Source organism: Cherax quadricarinatus, chromosome 65 (genome assembly GCF_038502225.1).
Source record: "Cherax quadricarinatus isolate ZL_2023a chromosome 65, ASM3850222v1, whole genome shotgun sequence".
Classification (NCBI taxonomy): Eukaryota; Metazoa; Arthropoda; class Malacostraca; order Decapoda; family Parastacidae; genus Cherax; species Cherax quadricarinatus.
The window spans coordinates 3,617,827-3,642,458 of NC_091356.1; positions in this window are offsets into that span (position 1 = coordinate 3,617,827).

The window sequence follows — 24,632 nt, forward strand, 5'->3', positions numbered from 1 at the left end:
TATTTAGGAAAGCATAAAGTCATCTTAATTAGGGAACTTTAAAAGGTGTTAGCTATTAGAAGCAAAAAGGGGGTATTAGCAAGGGGTATTAGCATGAAGGAGCATTAGCCAGGGAAAGAAACAAAACAGTTTCAGTTAATGCATCAGAGGCTGAATTTAACATCAGAGAAAAACAAATTGGACTGATAGCATACATTTTTTTTGTCTCGTTGACAAAAGTGATTTTTTCTCACGTTTGTAAGTTCAATAAAAGCTTGATAACCGTGGGTGGGAAGTATTAGTTGTCCCATCCGGTTTCAAAATAAAAAAAATAACTAGTTGTTGGCCTTCTGGAAGAGAGTAAATCGTCATGGTTAATAATAATAATAATAATAATAATAATAGTAATAGATAGGTTGCGAGCTTGTGAGAAAATCATATACATTTTTTTTCCTTAAGAATTTAATAATTTAAACGCTCGCTTATAATTTTTCTAAAAGGCATAATTTGTTTTTTAGCAGCAGCTGGAGGAAGAGTGTTGCAACTGACACGGGAAATGTTGAGAGAAAAAAGAGAAAGGAGAGAAAATTATATGACTGAGAGGAGAAAAGACTAGAAGTGGGTTCTTTAAAAGTTTACTAGAAGAACGTAATTTTTTTAATAGTAGAGCAAGTCTATATTATACAACGTTTCACTTAAAGTGACTTGGAAAAACCTAATCTTAGAGCGAAAGTTTTGAAAAAGTCTTGCTCTTCTGTAAGTATATTTGGATTGAAATACTTGTCGACATTTTTCCTAACAATCAGTTAACTAGAAGAGCCTTAGCTCGTCTTCTGTTACATGTCTGAAAAAAAAAGTATAAAATGAAATTTGGGTGAGATGTGGGAAATTATAGATCAAGAAAGAGCTGAGGTCAAAACTGATGTATTAAGACGGATGGAGAGTATTTATACCAGTTTGTGGTTACTTCGGTCACTGCCATGGTGGCTCGTCAGTACACAGGCCACAGGGATGTTGGGAAGTCATTGGAGTTGATTAATGAGATGGAGGAAGCGAAGTCCACCACAAGGATTCAACAGTAGATTTGACAAGACTCGTGTGGATCGGTCGAAAGTTGAAGAGGCTGGCCCAAGAACTGGAGCTCAGTTTCTCTCCCTCCCTTTCTCCCTCCACCATACCACATCTCCCTCAACTCTACCACCTCCCTCTTGTCCACATCCCTCCCCCCTCACTACACACACACACCTCTTAAACACCATTAACAAGGAGAACAAGAGAACACAGATGTAAATGAGGAAAAAAAACTGAAGCCAAAGGGACACTGGTAACTTTTTAACAGATCGACTGAATAATAAAATAATGTGCGAGAAGAATTAATTGGAAAAATACATTTGACAAAACTTCATAAAAACCCCAGATAATTTATACAGTTAATTATACATGTTATATTGCCAAGAAAGAGTTGTGGAATATTTTAAAATATATCTTCTGCGCACGTAATTAAAAAAAGTTAAATATAGCTGTCATTTATATTAAATTAGTGTATTTAGAAATATGTCGTGTAAATATATACTATACTGGATATTACAACCAGAGCTTCGGTAAGTTGAGGAAGGATAGATCAGGATGGAAGATGAAAGAGGCATAGGTGGGAACTGAGGAGAGCGGGAGATAGTGTATGTAACAAATAAATAGCGCAACCACTTCAACGTATATTAACGGTGTGTGTATGTCGTGTTAGGCATAATAATCATATGACTGAGTGTACCACACCACTCATCAGAGACATACTTGTATGAGAGGATACATATCTGCTAGACATTGAATTGGTATTAGGTACATTTCTGTTGTTGCTTTTTTTTTTTAAATCGCAGGCATGTTTGATCTAGTTGTAAGGTGCTTGCTGGAGATGTGGTCTGTTGGTCTAATACTGAGACTGTGTCCTGTTGTAGGTGGTTTTCAGATGCTACTTAGACATAAGGTATCATCAGTAAGGATGTTTTTATCCGTCTTGGATATAGACTGCTTCTGGTGGTGCCCATTCATTTATATCTTTAGGAAGATCACTCAGAATCTTTGAACTTGGGAAGTTCTTTTGTATGAAACGTTGGGCTAGTGTCTTCCGGCACGTTGTATGTCTTTAAGAACCTGTTTTCTAGAACTTTTCTCTACAAGAACCTATCTCTTCAAGAATCTTTGTGTTGAAGAACCCGAGTCTTTGAGAGCCCGGGTCTTTGAGAGCCCGGGTCTTTGAGAGCCCGGGTCTTTGAGAGCCCGGGTCTTTGAGAGCCCGGGTCTTTGAGAGCCCGGGTCTTTGAGAGCCCGGGTCTTTGAGAGCCCGGGTCTTTGAGAGCCCGGGTCCTCGAGTCCTTGAGAACTCGAGCCTTCGAGAACCCGAGCCTTCCACGACATGTGTCCTTGGTTGCCGAAAAAATAAATCAAGTAAAAACAAGAAATCCAGAAAATAACTGTTATATAGACCTTGATTATCCGTTGGTCATAATATCACATTACTCAGGGCATGCGCTGCAGGCTCCCAGAATTCTCAGGTGAGTCTAAGATGAGATAACTGCTGTCTCAAACTGCATCAGTGGCCTCGACTGAATTGTCTTGCATGCGATGAGTCAATATCTGTACATGTATCTTGCAGACCTACGATTATGAATGTTCAGGGAGTAAATACATTCTATAATGAACCGGTAATTATATTATGATATTAAAAAGGTACCTGTAGGCGCAGATTTATGATTGTTACATTTCAAGAGGGTTAAATCACACTTAATTGGTAGCTGTGACTTACAAGCAATCACTAAAACTGACGGAACTAATGGACGTTTCGGTCAGTTCTGGACCATTATCAACACGCGAAACCACACGGTTGTGTACTTTTATTTCCAGTTTGTGGGTTAGTTATGGCTTTATAACTGTATCCTCAGGAAGCCTAAGTCAGAGCACTTGTACGGTGAGTATCACGCAGATACAAGAAAGTTTTGCCTCAAGGAAAGTCTTGAGGAAGACTTTGAGTCATATGGCTTTTGACATACCAAAATAAAGATTTCCAGTTATAAAGGAAAAAGGGACAATACACGAATAGCTCACGACGTTTCGATCCGACTTGGGCCATTTACAGGTCATACTGATACAGGGAGCCAGTATAAATGGCTGGCTCCCTCCCTCACTCTCGTGTGTTACTGTGACTTGTAAATGGCCCAAGTCAGACGGAAAGGTCGTCATAAGCTTCTCTCTATGTGCGGGTTATTTATATATTTCCATTCATGACAGACGAATGTCAATGAAAGGCTATTTTCATTTCGCCTTTGTGACTGTTATAAAAACAGTTAAAAACTGCAAGAATGGTGTAAATTGTTCACGATTTGCCTCGTAATGTCGAGTCATTAATGGCGACATTTCTCATTTTCTTCGGTCAGCGACGGGAAAAAAGCTGTCTACCCTCATCACAGCTTCGCAGTAAATTAATAATGATTGAAATCGGTAATTTTACATACACTCCAAGGAGGCGCCTTGATGCCCGCGAGAGGCTCTCGAAGGAGGCGCCTTGATGCCAGTGAGAGGCTCTCAGAGGTGCCTTGATGCCTGTGAGAGGCTCTCAGAGGCGCCTTGATGCCTGTGAGAGGCTCTCAGAGGCGCCTTGATGCCTGTGAGAGGCTCTCAGAGGCGCCTTGATGCCTGTGAGAGGCTCTCAGAGGCGCCTTGATGCCTGTGAGAGGCTCTCAGAGGCGCCTTGATGCCTGTGAGAGGCTCTCAGAGGCGCCTTGATGCCAGTGAGAGGCTCTCAGAGGTGCCTTGATGCCTGTGAGAGGCTCTCAGAGGCGCCTTGATGCCTGTGAGAGGCTCTCAGAGGCGCCTTGATGCCTGTGAGAGGCTCTCAGAGGCGCCTTGATGCCTGTGAGAGGCTCTCAGAGGCGCCTTGATGCCTGTGAGAGGCTCTCAGAGGCGCCTTGATGCCTGTGAGAGGCTCTCAGAGGCGCCTTGATGCCTGTGAGAGGCTCTCAGAGGCGCCTTGATGCCTGTGAGAGGCTCTCAGAGGCGCCTTGATGCCCGTGAGAGGTTCTCAAAGGAGGCGCCTTGATGCCGGTGAGAGGCTTCTGTTCCTTAGCTTGATCCTGATTACCTCTGGTTCCTCCAGGTGATGTATGGCTCCCAACGGCTTTAGCGTCGAACGCAACACAAAGCCAACATAAAGCCATCATGCCATTTGGAACTGCATAAAGAGGAATTTAGTATTAAATGACGGCCTTACGGCCTTTAAACACAAAACCCCCGTCGCTGTCCTCATTTACGAGGCCTGGTCTCAGACCGGGCAGAGGGGGCGTTGACCCCTGAAACGTTCTCCAGGTATAACCCCAGTTGGTGTAACTTACATTCAAGCCTTTTTTTTAACACATGCAGAGTAAATGGAAGTATTTAATTGGTCTTCCTTTCTAATGGCAGGAGGCACCATTGCGTGCTTTTGCGATAAACGGGAAGTGTTAGTTGCTGAGAGAAGGTAATAAAAAGAGATAGTCATGACAGTTCGAAACTCGTAACACAACAGGGAAGTGCATTATCTCAGTACCAGAGGTGTTGCACATTCCCTCAGTACCAGAGGTGTTGCACATTCCCTCAGTACCAGAGGTGTTGCACATTCCCTCAGTACCAGAGGTGTTGCACATTCCCTCAGTACCAGAGGTGTTGCACATTCCCTCAGTACCAGAGGTGTTGCACATTCCCTCAGTACCAGAGGTGTTGCACATTCCCTCAGTACCAGAGGTGTTGCACATTCCCTCAGTACCAGAGGTGTTGCACATTCCCTCAGTACCAGAGGTGTTGCACATTCCCTCAGTACCAGAGGTGTTGCACATTCCCTCAGTACCAGAGGTGTTGCACATTCCCTCAGTACCAGAGGTGTTGCACATTCCCTCAGTACCAGAGGTGTTGCACATTCCCTCAGTACCAGAGGTGTTGCACATTCCCTCAGTACCAGAGGTGTTGCACATTCCCTCAGTACCAGAGGTGTTGCACATTCCCTCAGTACCAGAGGTGTTGCACATTCCCTCAGTACCAGAGGTGTTGCACATTCCCTCAGCACCAGAGGTGTTGCACATTCCCTCAGCACCAGAGGTGTTGCACATTCCCTCAGCACCAGAGGTGTTGCACATTCCCTCAGCACCAGAGGTGTTGCACATTCCCTCAGTACCAGAGGCGTTGCACATTCCCTCAGTACCAGAGGCGTTGCACATTCCCTCAGCACCAGAGGCGTTGCACATTCCCTCAGCACCAGAGGCGTTGCACATTCCCTCAGCACCAGAGGCGTTGCACATTCCCTCAGCACCAGAGGCGTTGCACATTCCCTCAGCACCAGAGGCGTTGCACATTCCCTCAGCACCAGAGGCGTTGCACATTCCCTCAGCACCAGACGTGTTGCACATTCCCTCAGCACCAGAGGTGTTGCACATTCCCTCAGCACCAGAGGTGTTGCACATTCCCTCAGCACCAGAGGTGTTGCACATTCCCTCAGCACCAGAGGTGTTGCACATTCCCTCAGCACCAGAGGTGTTGCACATTCCCTCAGCACCAGAGGTGTTGCACATTCTTGCATTCAGATTTAGACGTTGGCGTTATTTCCTCTCCACCTCATTATGAGTTGAGTATCAAAGTTACTCAACGTAAGGGTTAAACACCCACTGAAAAATAGTGAAATACCAAGCGCTTTCGTGACCTCTCACATTATCAGTGGTTGTTTTGCATATTTACTGCCATCTTATTGCATATATATATTCTTTTTTCAACAAGTCGGTCGTCTCCCACCGAGGCAGGGTGACCCAAAAAAGAAAGAAAATCCCCAAAAAGAAAATACTTTCATCATCATTCAACACTCTCACCACACTCACACATTATCACTGTTTTTGCAGAGGTGCTCAGAATACAACAGTTTAGAAGCATATACGTATAAAGATACACAACATATCCCTCCAAACTGCCAATATCCCAAACCCCTCCTTTAAAGTGCAGGCATTGTACTTCCCATTTCCAGGACTCAAGTCAGACTATTTGAAAATAACCGGTTTCCCTGAATCCCTTCACTAAATATTACCCTGCTCACACTCCAACAGATCGTCAGGTCCCAAGTACCATTCGTCTCCATTCACTCCTATCTAACACGCTCACGCACGCTTGCTGGAAATCCAAGCCCCTCGCCCACAAAACCTCCTTTACCCCCTCTCTCCAACTCTTTCGAGGACGACCCCTACCCCGCCTTCCTTCCCCTATAGATTTATATGCTTTCCATGTCATTCTACTTTCATCCATTCTCTCTAAATGACCAAACCACCTCAACAACCCCTCTTCTGCCCTCTGACTAATACTTTTATTAACTCCACACCTTTCCCTAATATCCACACTCCGAATTTTCTGCATAATATTTACACCACACATTGCCCTTAGACAGGACATCTCCACTGCCTCCAACCGTCTCCTCGCTGCTGCATTTACCACCTAAGCTTCACACCCATATAAGATTGTTGGTACTACTATACTTTCATACATTCTCTTCTTTGCCTCCATAGACAACTTTTTTTGACTCCACATATACCTCAACGCACCACTCACCTTTTTTCCCTCATCAATTCTATGATTAACCTCATCCTTCATAAATCCATCCGCCGACACGTCAACTCCCAAGTATCTGAAAACATACACTTCTTCCATACTCCTCCTCCCCAATTTGATATCCAATTTTTCTTTATCTAAATCATTTGATACCCTCATCACCTTACTCTTATCTATGTTCACTTTCAACTTTCTACCTTTACACACATTCCCGAACTCATCCACTAATCTTTGCAATTTTTCTTTAGAATCTCCCATAAGCACAGTATCATCAGCAAAAATTAACTGTGTCAATTCCCATTTTGAATTTGATTCCCCATAATTTAATCCCACCCCTCTTCCGAACACCCTAACATTTACTTCTTTTACAACCCCATCTATAAATATATTAAACAACCATGGTGACATTACACATCCCTGTCTAAGACCTACTTTTACCGGGAAGTAGTCTGCCTCTCTTCTACACACCCTAACCTGCTCCTCACTATCCTCATAAAAACTCTTTACAGCATTTAGTAACTTACCACCTATTCCATGTACTTGCAACATCTGCCACATTGCTCTCCTATCCACTCTATCATATGCCTTTTCTAAATCCATAAATGCAATAAAAACTTCTACCTTTATCTAAACACTGTTCACATATATGCTTCAATGTAAACACTTGATCTACACATCCCCTACCCACATATATATATATATATATATATATATATATATATATATATATATATATATATATATATATATATAAAAATATATTATATTATATATACAACTACCAAACTATTCTCTTCAGAACAGTTAATGGAGTTTAAAACCTATCGAGCAGTTTATGGGATTTAAAACGTATCGAATGGTTAATGGTGGTTTAAAAATCTATCTACTGCACGAGGATCACTAAAGACTGCACGGCAACTTCTCGCCATCAGACAAGAATAATTACAATCATATTGCAGATGTTTAAAGTGACAGTGTTTGCATAAACAAAGATTTTGTTCCCCAACTGTATATTTTTTTCTATAGGACTTAAATTATTGTGTAGTTGCTACGCAGTGTGCTACAGTAAACTATTGTATAAAAAATAATGCTCCATAGTTCCGGGACTGAACGGAAACCGAACGTGTATTATTCCTGGTCAGTCAGGCAGTGGACAGGAGACAAGAACTGATGTGATATTTGTGAGTTAGTACGAGACAGGTGAAATCATGTTTGGGGGGTAGTGCGAGTACGTAATTTTGGTAAGATTTTTAGTGTATACTATAATTTAGTTAGTGTGTAAAGGCTCTCATGTTTTTTTAAGGCCCTAGTTTGTGCGAGGGTCTTTGTTTTGTAGAGTATTTAACGTTTTAATTGTAGGCTAAGTAGCCTTCAGGAAGGAGGGAGGTGTCATGAACCCTTCCTGTTTGTTTTGTCTACTCGCTAGTAGCAGTGTGCTAGTGAGCTGATGTGAACTGGAGTAAAAGTGATGTAGTGGAGTAGACTGCAAGTTGTATATAAGTTACTATTATTATATATATTTTTGTATAGGTGAGTTTTGTGACCTTATACAACGTTAATTATTTACCCTCATGGTTCTTAATTTGTATGAGTACATGTTGGACCTAGTTGTTTTTTTAGTGTAATTTAAATGCCCCTAGATAGCAGATTGAGCAGCCATTTAAGAGCCAGGACCTTTTATTTAATTAGACCTTATAAATTTGCTAGTATATCTTACCTGTTTGTCTCTATCTTGGATAATTGTAGAAAGTTGTTACACATCTGTACAAAGGAGAAAGCAGTTGATAAAGCAGGAAAGTCAATGGGTACACGACTGACAAGTTTGGGAACCACTGGTGTAGACTGCTGGATAGTTTACCTAAAGTTTACCTGGAGAGAGTTTCTGGGGGTCAAGGCCCCCGCGCCCCGGTCTGAGACCAGGCCTCACCAAGTTAGTAGTTGTAAATTCACATCAAAACATAACAGACATGTAAAGACCCTCAAGGCTAGCTAAGACAGAATTCTTGTTTCTTAGTCTGCACTATTGTTGCTGCATAAGGCGTTCTTTGTTGCCGGGGACAATCAGACTTTGCAACCACTAACTATCCGTTACTGCAGGAAATCAATCATTATTGCAGTCTCGCCGTCATTACAGCATATAACTGACTATTACAGGGTCACAAACCTCACGTCAGACTCGTAGTTTGGCGCTGAATCGACCAGAAGTTTAAGAACATAAGAAAGAAGGAACACTGCAACAGGCCTGCTGACCCATGCGGAGCAGGTCCATGTCCTCCCCGGATTAGACCAATGACCCCCCCCCCGGATTAGCCCAATGACCCCTCCCCCCGGATTAGCCCAATGACCCACCCAGTCTGGTCATCTCCACTCATGGATGGAACACTGCACCAGACCCAGCAGCACAAGCTAGTCAGGTCCAACTCACACCCACCCACACCAACTCATGTATTTATCTAACCTATTTTTAAAACTACACAACGTTTTAGCCTGAATAACTGTACTCGGGAGTTTGTTTCACTCATCCACAACTCTGTTACCAAACCAGTGCTTTCCTATATCCTTCCTGAATCTGAATTTTTCCAACTTGAAACCACTGCTGCGAGTCCTGTCCTGGCTGGAAATTTTCAGCACGCTATTTACATCCCCTTTATTTATTCCTGTTTTCCACTTATACACCTCGATCATATCCCCCCTAATTCTACGCCTTTCGAGAGAGTGCAGATTCAGGGCTCTCAGTTTATCCTCATAGGGAAGATTTCTAATACATGGGATCATCTTTGTCATCCTCCTTTGTACGTTTTCCAGAGCATTTATATCCATTCTGTAATACGGTGACCAGAACTGAGCAGCATAGTCTAAATGAGGCCTAACCAAGGATATATAGAGTTGAAGAACAACCTGAGGACTTCTATTATTTATACTTCTAGATATGAAGCCAAGAATTCTGTTAGCTTTATTGCGAACACTAATGCACTGTTGTCTTGGTTTTAGATTACTGCTAACCAGAACTCCTAAATCCTTTTCGCAATCAGTAGTATTAAGATCTACATTATTTAGTTTATATGTGGCATGGTTATTTAACTGTCCAACATTTAGAACTTTGCATTTGTCAGTATTAAACTGCATATGCCACTTCTCCGACCATTGCATCAGTCTATTCAAATCATCCTGGAGTGCTCTAGTGTCCTCATTAGAATGAATTGGACGGCCTATTTTGGTGTCATCAGCAAATTTGCTTATGTCGCTATTTATTCCCTCATCTATGTCGTTTATGCAAATTGTAAACAACAACGGGCCCAACACTGACCCCTGAGGAACACCGCTTGTGACGTGCCCCCATTCTGATTTCTCCCCATTTATGCAAACTCTCTGCTGTCTATTTGTCAGCCATGCCTCTACCCAGGAAAAATTTTCTCCTCCTATTCCGTGTGCCTTAAGTTTCCTCAATAGCCTCTGGCGTGGAACTCTATCGAAAGCCTCAATGAAGTTCATATACACAATATCATATTCATTACCATGATGTACCTCCTCAAACACCTTAGTGAAAAAAGTTAGTAAATTCGTAAGACAGGAACGCCCCTTTGTAAAACCGTGGGTGAGGTGTCTTGATGCCTGTGAGGGACTCTTAATACACGTAATTGTGCTTATTCCTCCCTTATTTTGGATCAAACTCTAAATGCCTCCCATTTCTCATACGTCATGTGACATGTAAAGCACAGCGTTCCACCCTGATAAAAAGTTACATTTATGGTAACTAGCTCTAGTGCTCCAACGTAAATATCACTCTCCTAAACTAACTACACGAGTACATGTGGACTGAGTGCAAACATGTGGACACTGACAAAAATATGGACACAGTAACTATGAAATGGACCAAAAAATACAGTATGTGGACAGAAAGTTGCACCATATCAACTGCTTTTGCATATTTAAAAATAAAAGATATTCTTCTCCATTGGAGATACTGCAAGGTCAATGTGCGTGCGGCCAGCAGTTACAGCCTGGTTGATCAAACCTTGATCCACGACGAGGCCTGGTCTCGGACCCAGCCGCGGGGGCGTTGACCCCCGAAATCCTCTTCAGGTAAAAACTCTCCAGGTAAACTCTCCAGGTCTTCATCCATGAAGTCAGAAGTCATTCTGACTTAACATCAACAATATTATGTAAACAGACGTGAGTAAGCGATGAGGTAGGGGAAAAACCAATGAAGAATTCACTTATACTGAGTACATCGTGAATGTTACTGACTCACGCACTCCACAGGAAAAACGTTTATGGTCATAATCGTTAAACTTTTTCACGAGTTTTTCTCATCATTACTTATATGTTTAACATTGATCTTGAACGTCAAATGGGTTTTGCGTTACTTGCAAATATTTTTTGCTGCAAATGATGTAATCTCTGCTGCAGATGTTGGTAATGTAAGATGTCGCTTACTTTTAGTACATAGAATGTTAGTATATATGGTATTTGACTTCACATCCGCCTTATTATTTTCACTTTTAAAAGAATAAAAATGTTATACGTGGAAGTGCACGTGGCTTTCTGTGAGGGACGGGTAGGGTTGGTGCGGGTATATGGGTCTCTGGAACCTGTTGCTCGTTCACCTCTGGAAAGATAGCTAGGGAACGAGTGATGGTAAATGTTTTTTTTTTTTTTTTTTTTTTTTTTTTTTTTTTTTTTTTTTTTTTTTTTTTTTTTTTTTTTTTTTTTTTTTTTTTTTTTTTTGATGGTAGTTTTGCATCATGGTGTGTGTGTGTGTGTGTGTGTGTGTGTGTGTTTAGGTGTCAGCAGGCGGCTGACACTTAGGTACATATATACTGCTATGTGAGAGGGGGTGCAGGCGTTTAGAAGACTTGACAATATGTTCCACCTCGTTCAGGGTTCGACCCCGGGTATTTTCGTTTCCAGTAGTTGATAAACTGTCAACCATACGTTTTAATATCTATGTTCTTTTTTAATTATTATTATTATTATTAGTAGTAGTAGTAGTAGCAGTAGTGGCATTATTATTATTAATAATATTATCATTAATCACTTATACGAGATGAGGTTCGGGTAAAGATGAGATCCTGTCTTACTGGTTCATCACTTCCTCTCTCCCTTACTGAGTCTCTGACATACTCTCACATTTGTTTAGTTCTTTGCGCTTACTCTGTTTTTTTTTTATTTGTTTTGGTTGAAATCTCCTGTGATTAGTAGCTTATCTTTGCCTATAGGAGCCACTACCACTGTAGCGTCAACTAATGCTTTGTTACCGCCATCGTGCTTCTGTCGAGGTGTACTGCTGGTTCTTGGTGGTTTTTGTACCACTGATGCTATTTCCGTACATGTTGCTCAATCTAGAGTCTGTTGACTTTTGATCATGTTGCTCGTCTCTTGTTATCTTTATTTCATCGAGAACTGCACTAGTTTCTCAGATCAAACGTATGTTGTACATAATGTTCTGTGGGATTCCTGTAGGTTGCAGGAAAGTGTTCTATAGTTTACCTTTAGTGGTTGTGCGTGTGTGTGCGTGTGGTTCACTCACAAGCATTTCCTTTCCCTTCCTTCTAGTGAAAGGTACAGCTTCACCAATATTTTCCTTTTATCTCTTTAAATATATAATCATAACTTCCTTTACATTCTTCTATCATACTACTCAGTCATTCTCAAGTATATTAGTTATTCCAAGATATAATAATTCTTACCAATATACTAGTTATTCTGAGTGACACTATGATTCCTACTGACACAAGCATTCTCATTATCATATAGCATTCCCTCCTGCATTCCCTACATTCCCTCCCACATTCTCTCCAACATTACCTTCACTGACGTTTGTGTGCGTGTGTGTGTTGTGTGTGTGCGTGTACTCAGTTGTACTCACCTAGTTGTGGTTGCAGGGGTTGATTCACAGCTCCTGTCCCCGCCTCTTCACTTGCCGCTACTGTCATTCTTCCCGCTCCACGAGCTTTATCATGCACTTTCCAGACTGTTCCACTTAATGACAACTCTGTAACTGAAGAAATACTTCCTAAGAGTGTGTGTACTCACCTAATTGTGGTTGCAGGGGTCGATACTCAGCTCCTGGCCCTGCCTCTTCACTGATTGCTACTAGGTCCTCTCTCTGCCTCCTGAGCTGTGTGTGTGTGTGTGTGTATTAGTCGAGTGTGTGTGTGTTTGACATTAGGCCTCTTAATGGGTGTGGGATGAAAGGTTGGGAGGAGCTAGGGCGGGGGGTGACCTACGAGTGAGCGTGGAGGGGGTAATTGTACCTACGCGTCCTTGGAGTGAAAGTTACGGGAGGGGAAGTGGTTCATGGAGAGAGTGGAAAAGTGAGAGGAGTGGGAGTGGGGAGGAGAGAGTGGGAGTGGGGAGGAGAGAGTGGGAGTGGGGAGGAGAGAGTGGGAGTGGGGAGGAGAGAGTGGGAGTGGGGAGGAGAGGGTGGGAGTGGGGAGGAGAGGGTGGGAGTGGGGAGGAGAGGGTGGGAGTGGGGAGGAGAGAGTGGGAGTGGGGAAGGAGAGAGTGGGAGTGGGGAAGGAGAGAGTGGGAGTGGGAAGGAGAGAGTGGGAGTGGGAAGGAGAGAGTGGGAGTGGGAAGGAGAGAGTGGGAGTGGGAAGGAGAGAGTGGGAGTGGGAAGGAGAGAGTGGGAGTGGGAAGGAGAGAGTGGGAGTGGGGAGGTGAGTGGGAGTGGGACGGAGAGAGTGGAACCACAGATGACAATAAGCCTAATCTGTCTGGGCGCCCAAGAACAAGTTTTTACGCAGCTTTTTGCTAATGTTTACTTTCATTTGGTCTCCAGGTAAGGAACGTTTGAGGGTGAAACAATAAGTTGGAATTGTTTGCTGTGGACGTAGGTAACTTGGGGAGGTAAGGTAAAGAGGTGTTTTAACAGTGGTTGGCATGAAAGGTAAGGTTACAGTTATAGTCTTCTAGATTTTCCAATTCCTATCAGTTCTCATGGGGTGATGTTCAATAGTTTCCTGTCTAATTGTAAGACCTATGATACCTAGGTCTCCTTAAGTGATTTTCTCATAGAATTTAGCTAAAAAAATTGCGTTAGGTTAGGTTTCTAAGTTAGGTTTGCTTCAAATATATTTTTTTAAAAGATTATCCCCCCAAACATCTCCAAGCATATCCTGGTGCTCCCTCCTTCGTGTTCTTCAACATTCGTACACTATGATAGGCACCGTCTGAGATGTCATTTATGTATATAATAATTAGTAACAAGCTTATAACTAAACCACGGATGTAATCGGATGCTACCTCCATCATCTCTGTCATCTGCTATGGGATGTTCCTTGAATAAGACACACATGCAGCGGCTATATATCGTTATTAACCTTTGGCCAGCACATCATTCTTTTCATAATTTAACATAAATGCGACTGTTAGACTGGAAGAAATGGAAATGTAATTTTAACGTGTTCAGTCCTTTAGTCTTGATAAGAAGTCAGTCCCTTAGATTTAATAGATGTTCATTTCTTTAGTCTTCAAAGTACCTAAAGAAGAAGCATGAGAATAGAGATTTGTATACTGGAGTCGGAGGCGCAGCAGCTGAAGGCGGCGCCCAAGGTGGGCGTGACCAACTGGTGAAAGTAGGTTATACATTTAAGTTTGGCCAGTGGTTGGCAGCAGTAAAGTTGTAATGGAGTTTCTCTATACCAAGATTCAATAAGGTTGCAATAATATTGGTAGAATTACCGACAATATGTTAGGTAAAAGAACACAAGAGCAATTAATGTGACATTTTACTGTGGCAACGTTTCGCTCTCCAGGAGCTTTGTCTTTTCACTCTCCATGAAGTTGCTGTGTCAGACAAATATTACTCTAATTGCATGCAGTTGATGAACAAGACATGTGCAACACCTGGATATTGTTAGTGAAGAGACGTTTGGCTTGCCCAGCAGTCTTTTTACAAATAAATACACAAGACTTCCTCTACAACTCTATTAACAATTGCTGCCGCAGGTTATGGGCATAATCTAGCTACACTAGCCGGTCCCACCCATCCATGGTTCCGTCTACATTTGCTGTACCTACCAACCTGGAGTCTACCTGGAGGGTATTCCGGGGATTAACGCCTCCCGCGGCCCGGTCCATGACCAGGCCTCCCTATGGATCAACTAGGCTGTTACTGCTGGCCACACGTAGTCTAACGTACGATCCAGAGCCCGGCTGATCCTTCACTGACTTTAGGTATCTGTCCAGCTACGTCTTCTCTATCTCCGGTGCGTAAATCTCCATCCTGATGCCTCTGCTTCAGAATGATCAAGGCTGAGAGACCGAACACCTCTGGAGGCTGAGAGACCGAACACCTCTGGAGGCTGAGAGACCGAACACCTCTGGAGGCTGAGAGACCGAACACCTCTGGAGGCTGAGAGACCGAACACCTCTGGAGGCTGAGAGACCGAACACCTCTGGAGGCTGAGAGACCGAACACCTCTGGAGGCTGAGAGACCGAACACCTCTGGAGGCTGAGAGACCGAACACCTCTGGAGGCTGAGAGACCGAACACCTCTGGAGGCTGAGAGACCGAACACCTCTGGAGGCTGAGAGACCGAACACCTCTGGAGGCTGAGAGACCGAACACCTCTGGAGGCTGGGAGACCGAACACCTCTGGAGGCTGAGAGACCGAACACCTCTGGAGGCTGGGAGACCGAACACCTCTGGAGGCTGGGAGGCCGAACACCTCTGGAGGCTGGGAGACCGAACACCTCTGGAGGCTGGGAGACCGAACACCTCTGGAGGCTGAGAGACCGAACACCTCTGGAGGCTGAGAGACCGAACACCTCTGGAGGCTGAGAGACCGAACACCTACCAAGGCTAATGTTTAGGATACTTTCTATTAAGACTGAAAAAAACTGGCATTGCATATAAGTATTGTAATATATTTTGCACAGTGGGTTTTATTTTAGCCATATTTTCATTTTTAGTTTCTCAGGTGGAGTGCTGTATCTGGAGAGAGTTCCGGGGGTCAACGCCCCCGCGGCCCGGTCTGTGACCAGGCCTCACTGTGGATCAGGGCCTGATCAACCAGACTGTTACTGCTGGCCGCACGTAATTCAACGTACGAGCCACAACCCGGCTGGTCAGGTACTGACTTTAGGTGCCTGTCCAGTGCCAGCTTGAAGACTGCCAGGGGTCTATTGGTAATCCCCCTGATGCATGTTAGGAGGCAATTGAACAGTCTTGAGCCCCTGACACTTACTGTATTGTCTCTTATCGTGCTAGTGACACCCCTGCTTTTCATTGGGGGGATGTTGCATCGTCTGCCGAGTCTTTTGCTTTCGTAGTGAGTGAGTTTCGTGTGCAAGTTTGGTACTAGTCCCTCAAGGATTTTCCAGGTGTATATAATCATGTATGTCTCCAAAACAGTTTCTGAAATTCAGAATTGTAGAGTCAACCTGCACTCGCCTTTGTGTTTAGTTTCTTTTGTGAAAACTTTAAACGAAATACATTTTTGTTTTATATTCTCTGTTAGTTTATTCCTGACTTTATTTGTTAACTGTAGGGGTAGTATACAACTCAGTAATATTAGTATTTAATTTAGTGCCTATTTCTTGTCCCTCTGTTTACATATTAAGACCATGTTTGTGTCCAATTGTTTATGATTCACTCCATCTCTAATGGATTGTTGCAGTTGATCACTGTTGTATCTCACAGTGCATCTGTCCCTTCACTCGGACTTCCTTAATGATACTCTCAAACCACATTGCTTTACGTTCATGAATTTCAGCAGCTTCAGTATTTCTTTACTGTGTGAGTACTGTTCAGTTGTTCATTCAATACATTACTATCCTGTCTTTCCTCTTCAGTGAAAACATCTTTTATTATTCAAATTACCTGGTCTCTCCCTGCATTATATGCACACCTACACACAGGTGCCAGGAGCTGTAACTCGATCCTTGCAGTCACAACTAGGTGAGTACACACACACACACACAAGCCACGGGGAATGGAAATCTGGCTTGTCTAGCATTGTTAAGATCGCCTGTCTGCGATTGTATTGTGTATTTTATATATACACAATATATATATATATATATATATATATATATATATATATATATATATATATATATATATATATATATATATATATATATATATATATATATATATATATATATATATATATATAATCTTCTACCCTCTGATGTCATGCGTGTTATTTATTTTTTCTATGCTCTCTTTTAATTTTGCTTTCATCTCCTTGCAATGTTGGCTTAATTTGCAGTGTTGACTAATGACTATATAGCCACTCAGCAGATTCTTGCAAGCCTTTTAATTATCTTGTCATCTGTCTTACGAGCAAACTTTCCCATATTACTACAGTTATGTACGCTTTTCTTCCTTCACATTCACTTTTATGTCCAGGTTTCTAAATTGTTCCTCGTTCTATGTACACTCCAGTTTTCATCTCTAGCATCCTTTAGAAATTAGAGGTATTTGTCTCGTATCATTGGTTGAGGATGACATCTGCTCTCTGTCTTTAATAGTGAAAATATTGAAACACTTTCGTATTGTTTTTCTGCTTCCTTGTTTTTTAAGCATTACTTGATGACATTTCTGAACTGATCCCGGTTTGTAAATAAGCTGTTATTGTCATGGTACAGCACTGTGACTATGTACAAGTTTCAGTCCAATTTTAGCCTTCGTTCTCGTTTCGAATTGTCATTCTGCTAATCTTTTAACCTGGCATATTTGTTCCTTGTTCTTCTGATTTGCTTCTCTATATTCTGTCGTCATTACTGTTGAATTTTTTCTATGCAGTTTTTGTTAAATGTGTCTGTTTCCCTGCTGCTCTTGTTAAACCATAGACCCTGTACTTTGCACTATCAGGTTTCTCATGATTCTGACTCTGTGACAACCCAGCCAACGTGGGTATCTATAGTGCCTTCAAAATTCCATCATAACTCGTATTTTTAAACTCTGGTAGCAATTTCGTAGTTCATCATTGGATATTTTCTAGCCTATCAATGTGTTTTCAGATGTGTAAAGAATCGACGCATATTTTAATCTTGGTTTTATTTAAGTTCCAAACAACAGTCTGGTTAATTTCTCAATATATACATTTGAAAGCTTTTATGCAACTCCATTGAAACATAAGAGTGTCTCACAAAATCATTTATATTAAATTTTGGTAACTTTTCAGTTGACTTCTGGGTAACTCTTTCTTTCTCTCCCTCCTCTCTTTCTCTCTCCTCTCTCTCTCTCTTTCTCTCTTCTCTCTCTTTTTCTCTCTCCTCTCTTTCTCTCTTCTCTCTCTTTTTCTCTCTCCTCTCTCTCTCTCTTTCTCCTCTCTCCTCTCTCTCTCTCTCTCTCTCCTGTCTCTCTCCTCTCTCCTCTCTCTCTCTCTCTCTCCTGTCTCTCTCCTCTCTCCTGTCTCTCTCTCTCCTCTCTCCTGTCTCTCTCTCCTCTCTCCCCCTCTCTCTTTCCCCCTCTCTCTTTCCCCCTCTCTCTTTCCCCCTCTCTCTTTCCCCCTCTCTTTCCCCCTCTCTCTTTCCCCCTCTCTTTTCCCCCTCTCTCTCTTTCCCCCTCTCTCTCTCCCCTCTCTCTCTCCCCTCTGTCTCTCCCCCCTCTCTCTCTCTCCCCCTCTCTCTCTCACCTCTCTCTCTCTCTCTCCCCCTCTCTCCCCTCTCTCTCTCCCCTCTCTCTCCCCTCTCTCTCCCCCCTCTCTCCCCTCTCTCCCCTCTCTCTCTCCCCTCTCTCTCTCACCTCTCTCTCTCCTCCCCCTCTCTCCCCTCTCTCTCCCCCCCCCCTCTCTCTCTCTCTCATATTTTCCACATTTTATCAGTCAGAATTCCGAACGGCATCTTAGGACAAGCGTTTCCTGACGCAGATCTTAGTCATATGACCAGCAAATGGGGTTTTGGTCATGTGATCGAGACCCTCCGCTGGCCTACCGCTCCACCTCTTTCAAGTTTATAGCTATGATTATAACCATTAGAAATTGACTAACGTGGCACCGATTTCGCTTTCTCCCATTTCCATCTTGCTGGACCCAGTCTGTAAATGTTAAAACAATTACTTAAATTGAGTTCTTCCAGTTATTATTGAATTTATAATTGATCTTGCTGGTTTAAGTAGTACGTTAAATATAGCTTGTTCATGTTTTTTTCATCTTCATTTTCCTGTTGATGTAATTCCTCTTCATTTTCCTGTTGATGTAACTCCTGTTTATCTTTCTGTTGATGTAATTCCTGGAGAGCGAAACGTTACCACAATAAAATGTCACATTAGTTGTGTCCTCTTAACACACCGTAAAGTGTTTACCTATGCTTTGGCAGTTACATTAACAAATATAATCGACATTTCCTTGCCGCCTCACACATACACTGAGAGACTTAACGGCGCATATCCGCTGAAAGACATCTTACGGTGTATATATCCTGTGCGGGCTTAGCTCTTCCTTTTGAATATAACGAATATAACCATAATTTTATTAAATATCAGTTGAATATATCTCCACAAGAACTGCAATATTTCTAGTGTAATGTTCCAGACCTTTCATAGTTTAGAAGTAATTACAATCGTTAACTTTAACATAAATACAATTTTCATTATTAATTACATTATGCATAGTTATTACATTATTACAAATATATATATATATATATATATATATATATATATATATATATATATATATATTATATATATATATATATATATATATTATATATATATATATATATATATATATATATATATATAATTATATATATATATATATATATATATATATATATATATATATATATATATATATATATATATATATAAACAAAATGAAATCTATTTTTTTTTCGTTAAGTACAGAATGATTTTTGCGAAATTATTGCATACACAATTTTTTTTGCCTTATTCGGAAAGAAAAGTGTTGCTATTTAAGCCAAAATCACAAGTTGTACCTATTCGGCATGACATATATACATATATCAAAAACAACACTGCATCTAGCCGGGGGCTCGAACCCGCATTGTTTTAGCCCGTCTCATGGTGAGCGAAAATTTCACGACACTCTAACCCATGGAACCACACAATGCTACAAGAATCACGCACCCAGCAGAGCTCGGTGTTGTACCGTAAGCCGAGGACATACGATGGTGTGGGGTACCTCAGAGCTAATTTCATTCTACTCCCCGTTTGATGTACTAGCCTCCACAAGCAGTATATATAATATTGTAACCACGAACAAGTGAAATACGTATAATCAATAACAACACTGCGACTAGCCGAAACTAGCTCAGATATTAATATGATTTCCTAAAAAGTTAGGTTATGTACACTAAGAAGCTCAGATTCGTGACCAGCAGATCAAAGTGAGCTTTTAAGCAACCAATTTAGTTTCTGAATTGGATAAAAAGCTATTTTGTCTAATGTTAAATCTCGGCCTATTAGGCCAGGTTTAAAGCCTATTGACCGCACTAGTCTTAAAGAATGTGTTTAGAATGTTATGTACCAGTCAAGAATACTTTAAATAGGGATTATAGTAAATACTGGGTGTATATACACTGAGAAATACGCATCTTGGTGTACATATCGTTTTTTATTTGGCAAAACGATCGCTGTTTTATAAGGCTTGATAATGAGAATTAGACCTGCCTTGCATGGGCCAGTAGGCCTGTTGCAGTGTTCCTACTCATGTTCTTATGAACGTTGCCTGAAACTGTGACAATTTGCATGTTCTTCTGACTGTTTTAAATATCTCAAATTTTCTCTAATTTCCTCCTGGTGAAATGGATGTTTTATCATAGACCCAACTCGATTAAGATTCTCAAACACTTTCTATAATTCTTAATTTGCTCTGTTTTTTACTTACTAATTTCCCAGCTCTCCCTTCTATTATTAATTTATTTTGACTTTCACTCTCGCCTGTAGTTTCTCGTGCATATCAACAAAAAAACTTCCCCTACGTATACCACTTTCACCACCTGCGAGAAGTAAATTATCTAGAAACACCAAGATTTATGCATGTCGTGTGTTAACCTCTTCCTCAAAGTTCTCGCCTCATTACACTCCAGCAGTGTGCACTCGTGCCCTCATATACATGCGTATATATAGTCCTCCCATTGTACCTTTTTTTTAATGTATTTTGTTTTCGAAGTTGTGTGTGTATATATATATATATATATATATATATATATATATATATATATATATATATATATATATATATTAATTATTGTGACCACGAACGAGTGGTATTGATCAACAACAACAGTGCACTCGCCAAGGAATCGAACCCATGCTGCTTTGGCCAAAGCAGCATGGGTTCGAGTCCTTGGCTAGTGCAGTTTTGGTATTGACACGCTAGATAACAGGGATATCTTGCTACTCCTACTTACACTTTGGTCACACTTCAGACACGTACATGCATATATATATACATACATCTAGGTTTTTCTCCTTTTTCTAAATAGCTCTTGTTCTTTTTTATTTCTTCTATTGTCCATGGGGAAGTGGAGAAGAATCTTTCCTCCGTAAGCCATGCGTGTCGTATGAGGCGACTAAAATGCCGGGAGCAATGGGCTAGTAACCCCTTCTCCTGTAGACACTTACTAAAAAAGAGAAGAAGAAAAACTTTATAAAATTGGGATGCTTAAATGTGCGTGGATGTAGTGCGGATGACAAGAAACAGATGATTGCTGATGTTATGAATGAAAAGAAGTTGGATGTCCTGGCTCTAAGCGAAACAAAGCTGAAGGGGGTAGGAGAGTTTCAGTGGGGGGAAATAAATGGGATTAAATCTGGAGTATCTAAGAGAGTTAGAGCAAAGGAAGGGGTAGCAGTAATGTTAAATGATCAGTTATGGAAGGAGAAAAGAGAATATGAATGTGTAAATTCAAGAATTATGTGGATTAAAGTAAAGGTTGGATGCGAGAAGTGGGTCATAATAAGCGTGTATGCACCTGGAGAAGAGAGGAATGCAGAGGAGAGAGAGAGATTTTGGGAGATGTTAAGTGAATGTATGGGAGCCTTTGAACCAAGTGAGAGAGTAATTGTGGTAGGGGACCTGAATGCTAAAGTAGGAGAAACTTTTAGAGAGGGTGTGGTAGGTAAGTTTGGGGTGCCAGGTGTAAATGATAATGGGAGCCCTTTGATTGAACTTTGTATAGAAAGGGGTTTGGTTATAGGTAATACACGCTGTATAGCCCTTGTGGCTTAGCGCTTCTTTTTGATTATAATAATAATATAGGTAATACATATTTTAGGAAAAAGAAGATAAATAAGTATACACGATATGATGTAGGGCGAAATGACAGTAGTTTGTTGGATTACGTATTGGTAGATAAAAGACTGTTGAGTAGACTTCAGGATGTACATGTTTATAGAGGGGCCACAGATATATCAGATCACTTTGTAGTTGTAGCTACACTGAGAGTAAAAGGTAGATGGGATACAAGGAGAATAGAAGCATCAGGGAAGAGAGAGGTGAAGGTTTATAAACTAAAAGAGGAGGCAGTTAGGGTAAGATATAAACAGCTATTGGAGGATAGATGGGCTAATGAGAGCATAGGCAATGGGGTCGAAGAGGTATGGGGTAGGTTTAAAAATGTAGTGTTAGAGTGTTCAGCAGAAGTTTGTGGTTACAGGAAAGTGGGTGCAGGAGGGAAGAGGAGCGATTGGTGGAATGATGATGTAAAGAGAGTAGTAAGGGAGAAAAAGTTAGCATATGAGAAGTTTTTACAAAGTAGAAGTGATGCAAGGAGGGAAGAGTATATGGAGAAAAAGAGAGAGGTTAAGAGAGTGGTGAAGCAATGTAAAAAGAGAGCAAATGAGAGAGTGGGTGAGATGTTATCAACAAATTTTGTTGAAAATAAGAAAAAGTTTTGGAGTGAGATTAACAAGTTAAGAAAGCCTAGAGAACAAATGGATTTGTCAGTTAAAAATAGGAGAGGAGAGTTATTAAATGGAGAGTTAGAGGTATTGGGAAGATGGAGGGAATATTTTGAGGAATTGTTAAATGTTGATGAAGATAGGGAAGCTGTGATTTCGTGTATAGGGCAAGGAGGAATAACATCTTGTAGGAGTGAGGAAGAGCCAGTTGTGAGTGTGGGGGAAGTTCGTGAGGCAGTAGGTAAAATGAAAGGGGGTAAGGCAGCCGGGATTGATGGGATAAAGATAGAAATGTTAAAAGCAGGTGGGGATATAGTTTTGGAGTGGTTGGTGCAATTATTTAATAAATGTATGGAAGAGGGTAAGGTACCTAGGGATTGGCAGAGAGCATGCATAGTTCCTTTGTATAAAGGCAAAGGGGATAAAAGAGTGCAAAAATTATAGGGGGATAAGTCTGTTGAGTGTACCTGGTAAAGTGTATGGTAGAGTTATAATTGAAAGAATTAAGAGTAAGACGGAGAATAGGATAGCAGATGAACAAGGAGGCTTTAGGAAAGGTAGGGGGTGTGTGGACCAGGTGTTTACAGTGAAACATATAAGTGAACAGTATTTAGATAAGGCTAAAGAGGTCTTTGTGGCATTTATGGATTTGGAAAAGGCGTATGACAGGGTGGATAGGGGGGCAATGTGGCAGATGTTGCAAGTGTATGGTGTAGGAGGTAGGTTACTGAAAGCAGTGAAGAGTTTTTACGAGGATAGTGAGGCTCAAGTTAGAGTATGTAGGAAAGAGGGAAATTTTTTCCCAGTAAAAGTAGGCCTTAGACAAGGATGTGTGATGTCACCGTGGTTGTTTAATATATTTATAGATGGGGTTGTAAGAGAAGTAAATGCGAGGGTCTTGGCAAGAGGCGTGGAGTTAAAAGATAAAGAATCACACACAAAGTGGGAGTTGTCACAGCTGCTCTTTGCTGATGACACTGTGCTCTTGGGAGATTCTGAAGAGAAGCTGCAGAGATTGGTGGATGAATTTGGTAGGGTGTGCAAAAGAAGAAAATTAAAGGTGAATACAGGAAAGAGTAAGGTTATGAGGATAACAAAAAGATTAGGTGATGAAAGATTCAATATCAGATTGGAGGGAGAGAGTATGGAGGAGGTGAATGTATTCAGATATTTGGGAGTGGACGTGTCAGCGGATGGGTCTATGAAAGATGAGGTGAATCATAGAATTGATGAGGGAAAAAGAGTGAGTGGTGCACTTAGGAGTCTGTGGAGACAAAGAACTTTGTCCTTGGAGGCAAAGAGGGTAATGTATGAGAGTATAGTTTTACCAACGCTCTTATATGGGTGTGAAGCGTGGGTGATGAATATTGCAGCGAGGAGAAGGCTGGAGGCAGTGGAGATGTCATGTCTGAGGGCAATGTGTGGTGTGAATATAATGCAGAGAATTCGTAGTTTGGAAGTTAGGAGGAGGTGCGGGATTACCAAAACTGTTGTACAGAGTGCTGAGGAAGGGTTGTTGAGGTGGTTCGGACATGTAGAGAGAATGGAGCGAAACAGAATGACTTCAAGAGTGTATCAGTCTGTAGTGGAAGGAAGGCGGGGTAGGGGTCGGCCTAGGAAGGGTTGGAGGGAGGGGGTAAAGGAGGTTTTGTGTGCGAGGGGCTTGGACTTCCAGCAGGCATGCGTGAGCGTGTTTGATAGGAGTGAATGGAGACAAATGGTTTTTAATACTTGACGTGCTGTTGGAGTGTGAGCAAAGTAACATTTATGAAGGGGTTCAGGGAAACCGGCAGGCCGGACTTGAGTCCTGGAGATGGGAAGTACAGTGCCTGCACTCTGAAGGAGGGGTGTTAATGTTGCAGTTTAAAAACTGTAGTGTAAAGCACCCTTCTGGCAAGACAGTGATGGAGTGAATGATGGTGAAAGTTTTTCTTTTTCGGGCCACCCTGCCTTGGTGGGAATCGGCCAGTGTGATAATAAAAAAAATAAAAAATATATATACACCTGTGTATATATATATATTATATATATATATATATATATGTATATATATACATGTATATATTATATATATAAACACACAGGTATATATAATGTACATGTGTATATATATATATATATATATATATATATATATATATATATATATATATATATATATATATATGTAATGTGTATATATATATATATATATATGTAATGTGTATATATATAT